Here is a 4,490-nt window from a genome sequence, read left to right on the forward strand (position 1 = left end):
AGGTGGTATCCTTTGTAGCTGAAGGAGAAGATGTATGCAAGGGTGTATTCCATATACTGTTATATCTTTGTGTCATTATAACATATATATTCCTTCAGTGCTTAAAATGATCTCATTGCCAGTATGTTTACGACGAAGATGGATACTCTCACTGTATTGCATAATTGATATTCAGCACTAAGTGCTATCCGGTGCTTATCACACACATACATGAGTAGTCAAGTGTACCTTTACATAGTAGCAAGTATTTTTGGTAATCACTACTGGTTTATGTCTTGTGAATCAAAATATCAGATAATATCAAATACCTGTCTAAAAAAATGTCTCGTGAATCAAATATCAGACCAGGATTGAGCAGACAATATCAAGTTTGATGAGACAACAATCCACACGAAGCAACAACCGAAGATGACAAGGGGACTTTACCGAGTAGGCATACGTGCTGACACCAACGTGGCATGGAGGAGCGACACGGGAGGCTAGAAGAAAAGGTTGGGGTAGAGCTCGCATGGCAAACACGTTGACGCACAACATGGTTGCTCAGGCGATGTCGAGCTAGAGGTTGATCAAATAGAGTGGGGATTTGCGCTCGTCCACGCCAATACGGTGTCGTTATTGGGTTAAATGCGTGTGCTATTTTCTTTTCCCGTTACAACGCACTGTATGTTTACTAGCAATATTTTTTTAAGAAAAAAGGATAAACTCTTCCCAAGAAAACAACCAACTATCTGTAGAAAAATTCAACATAGTAAAATGGTCAAAAATGTTCAGAGTTTTACATATGTTTACACTTTTAAAATGGTTAAAAATTCCCAAAAAAGTTTCGTTTGTTCTTAAAAATATTTTCATTTTAAAATGTACAAAACTTAAAATAATCAAAATTTCTTTTTCAAACAAAAGACATCTGTTCAATTTTTTCCAATTTTTGTATAAACGTTAGCTTTCCTTAAACGTGTCCCAATTTTTGTGAATTTTATTGAAAATAAGGAAATATTTGTAGTTTCCTGAAAAGTAAAAAATAAAATTGATGGGAAACTATTACATCCAAAACTACTCTTCCATCAGACGAAGAATGCAAAATTGCAAAGTTGCTTTCATGTCCAAACCTCATGCTACAAAAAGCAATAATCAGTGTAACCTTTTTTTTAGGGTAGTATAACCTTATTATTGATGTTTATTACAATTGAATATAAATAATGGTGCATAAAGCAGATTGCACGCATTTTTTCGCCCGGTGCATCGCACGGGCATTTGTACTAGTTATACCAAATTCCAAACAACAAAATTTGGTCCTCATAAGCATTTCAACAGGCACCTAGACCATCAATTATTTTCATATAAGTAGCATGAAATTGAATGGAGCAACAGTAGGGCATGAGAAGAAAGAAGTAGCAGCAACACCTCAAGATCCTACCTTTTTTGTACATGATGCATCTCCCCTGTCGTTCAGATACAGGAGATCATTGAGTTCACTTACTAGAGATAACTCAGCTCAATTTGTGTACATGCTCGCACGCCGCATCAGGCACCAGGCATGCACCAGCACACACGCCACAGCACACATGCAAGTTCTAGTAGGCAGCATGGATTATTTTGTTGAATCCATTGAACTGAAGGGAGCTCCTTCGACCTTTAAGATGAACGGAAAAAAGCAAATGAAATTTTTCAAGGTCGAAATGACCATAATAATCATGTAAAACATGTAAAAATAATGACAAGTTCATGCACAGTAACATTAGAAGTACACAAAAGAAACCTAAATAGAAGTTCTGTACTTTGAAATACTTCATTTTAGTTCCAAAATACTTCATTTGTTTTGAAATATGAATTTTTATATTTATTTTCTTCGAACTTATAATGTTTTCCCTACAAATTACATGGGTGAGAGCATGGTGCCCTAATTCAATTTCATATATCTGAAACTCCACACGCAACATGAACTTATGCATAACAGTATGAGTGCAGAATACTTGTAAGCATAAGAAAAAGACATAGAGTGCACATATACTTTTCAAGATTTCCTTGATGTTCTGCACGTTCATTCTCATGGTTTCCTTCTCCATACAATCCTGGACCTATAGATAACACATATAAATAGTGTTCAGAAAAAAAGGAAACAACACCTCTACTCAGTAACCCATTAGTTACGACTGACTTTGGCAAGGTACTCGGGTACTAAACAATCCATTCAGAACTTTTCTTGGAGTAGTAAGCATATGTATCTTGAACAACAACATTTTTCATGAAGGATTTGACTTCAGAGAGACATATGCCACGCATAATGCCCATCAAGATGTCCATATCAGCATTGATTCCATCACGCTCTTGGCGAATCTGGATCAATCAATTGTTATGTACAGAATAAATGCTTTTAACAACAACCAAGCAAAAATAGCTATATAAGAATTACCAAAGTCAGCAGAGCGTCTGATACTTCATGACTGAAGAAGGAAAAGACCTAGCAAAAGGGAAAAGGGCCATAAATCTTAGGTAGAAAAAAATGTGTAAGAAACTTGTAATAAAACCATGAAAAATGTGAAAACAAAAATATTTCTCGCATAACACTTAGTCACTTACTGTAGAGAGAAAAGAAGTGGCAGTAGTGTCTTCAAGACAAGGTAGCTTTCTTTGCTCAACAAAGCAATGGTCCAAACAGTTGAAGAAGCCAGATAAGTTGATGTACTGAAAAGAATGCAAATTTTGAACTGAAAATCAAGTGAAAGCTGAACTCTTATAAAGTTCAAGGTCAAAAGAACCTCCACGTCCATCAAACTTCATATCCTGTAGTTCAACTTCTGTAAAAATAGGACTTGTGGTATCCCTCGTAAATCAACAAGAAAACCTGCAGAAAAATGTACATGTTCTCATTGGCATATCAACAAGCACCTTCAGAGCACAGAGTGTCATATGCCCTTATCTACAGAGAAGGCATCCGTCCATGGCAGAGAAAGCATTATTCAGAGAAAGATCAATGACACAACACGCATACGACCCTGATTCTTCTTAAATTTATCACCCTCTCATCGAGCTCAAGTTGTACTGCAACTCACTCGGATATTTGCTGTAGTAGTGGACCGTGGACTGCTATTGGTTTGCGAGTTGGACTTGAGTCTCTTTAAATTTTTGAAACTGGTACAAGCAATACAAACAGTCCATAAGAACAGAAATCTCTAGATGAATAAGAACAGACATAACAAGATTCATCAAATTCATACAAAAAATGCCGCATCAGGGGGCCGAGCATGGGGTGGCCAACACGCGACTCTTTCTTCAGTGACTGGCGGCAGAGCAAGAAGTTGGACTGATGACTTGTAGATCTTCAAGTTGACTAGCCCCAGCGACCACATTGGCAGCTGCACGAACAACGCCAACTGAATGGGCTTTGGTGGTGGCGACGAACGGCCTGGTTACTCAGTTTGAACGGATTGTGACCTTAGGCGGCAGGGGGTGACGCCGGAGCGGCAGTAGTGACGCGTGGTAGTGTGATGACCCAATGAAGATCAGATCGCACGGGAGGGAAAGGGGATGAGATGCAGGAAGAAGGAGGGTAGCTTTACTTGTAGGAGAGGAAGGTTTCAGAGTACAGGTGAGAAAGCAAGTGATCACACACAACACACATGCCTCACGCGCCCACGCAGGGGCTGGATATAACCACTCGACGGCTAGGCCCACTGATGATCTGGCCTAGCGATGACTTGTCCCTTCATTCCTATTGGCTACTCAGGTCCATCGTGGCACTTGCAGGTGCAGGTGTGACATTTCCCCCCTTCATCAAAAGGAGCGTCACCTGGCGCTCCAGCCACCCCTTGCCTTGCCAGATCGTTGCTATCAGAAAACGAAGTTTGAGTGTGTCGTAGTCTTTCCATGTCACTGCTGCAGGCGAAGAGGAGGTCCAGCGCACTTGAATTTGCACAAGTGCTACGTTGCCTCGCTTGACCATGCGTCTGTCGAGGATCTTCACGGGCGCCGTCTCGACCATGGACAGATCCGGCGGCTTGGGCAGCTCCGTGAAGACAGGCGTGTAGTTGGGTGTGTACGGCTTCAGCTGGGAGACGTCGAAGACGTTGTGGATGCAGCTGTCCGGCAGCAGAATCAGCTTGTAGGCGAGTGCCCCGATCTTGGCCTCCACCTTGAATGGCCCAAAGAACTTGTAAGCTAGCTTGGCGCAGGGTCGATTAACGACGGAGGACTGCGTGTACGGCTGCAGTTTCAGCAGCATGTCCTCGCCGACCTGGAAGCTTTGCTCCATGCGATGGCGGTCCGCCTTCTTCTTGAAGCGGTGTTGAGCTCACAACAACTATGCGCGGAGGCGGGCGGTGTGCGCGCCCCAGTCCCACTGCTCGTTGTCGAGGACTGGCGCCGGCTTGTCATCCCAGAGCGCCGTGGTGCCCAAATTGGGCTCGGTGCCATACAGTGCTTTGAACGAGGTGCAGTTGATGGATGCGTGGAAAGAGGAGTTGTACCAAAATTCGGCGGCCGGAAGCCACCGA

At 42.1% G+C, this 4,490-nt stretch overlaps 1 long non-coding RNA gene across 5 annotated transcripts in view; it reads right to left on the minus strand.

The window, feature by feature from the left end:
* The window catches only part of LOC123044802 (uncharacterized), a 12,286-nt gene extending 8,674 nt beyond the window's left edge, over positions 1-3,612 (minus strand). For 2 of the 5 annotated variants that reach the window (XR_006420453.1, XR_006420450.1), the window contains exons 1-5: positions 3,216-3,612; positions 3,051-3,129; positions 2,578-2,842; positions 2,411-2,458; positions 1,415-2,334 (exon numbers count right to left, since the gene is read on the minus strand). This is a non-coding gene — a long non-coding RNA (uncharacterized lncRNA). Of the gene's footprint in view, positions 1-1,310; positions 2,335-2,410; positions 2,459-2,577; positions 2,843-3,050; positions 3,130-3,215 lie in introns of those variants that run through there. The other 3 variants (XR_006420454.1, XR_006420451.1, XR_006420452.1) reach the window with 3 other exon arrangements.
* Positions 3,613-4,490: the final 878 nt, after the last annotated feature.

Source organism: Triticum aestivum, chromosome 2B (assembly GCF_018294505.1).
Source record: "Triticum aestivum cultivar Chinese Spring chromosome 2B, IWGSC CS RefSeq v2.1, whole genome shotgun sequence".
NCBI classification, from domain to species: domain Eukaryota; kingdom Viridiplantae; phylum Streptophyta; class Magnoliopsida; order Poales; family Poaceae; genus Triticum; species Triticum aestivum.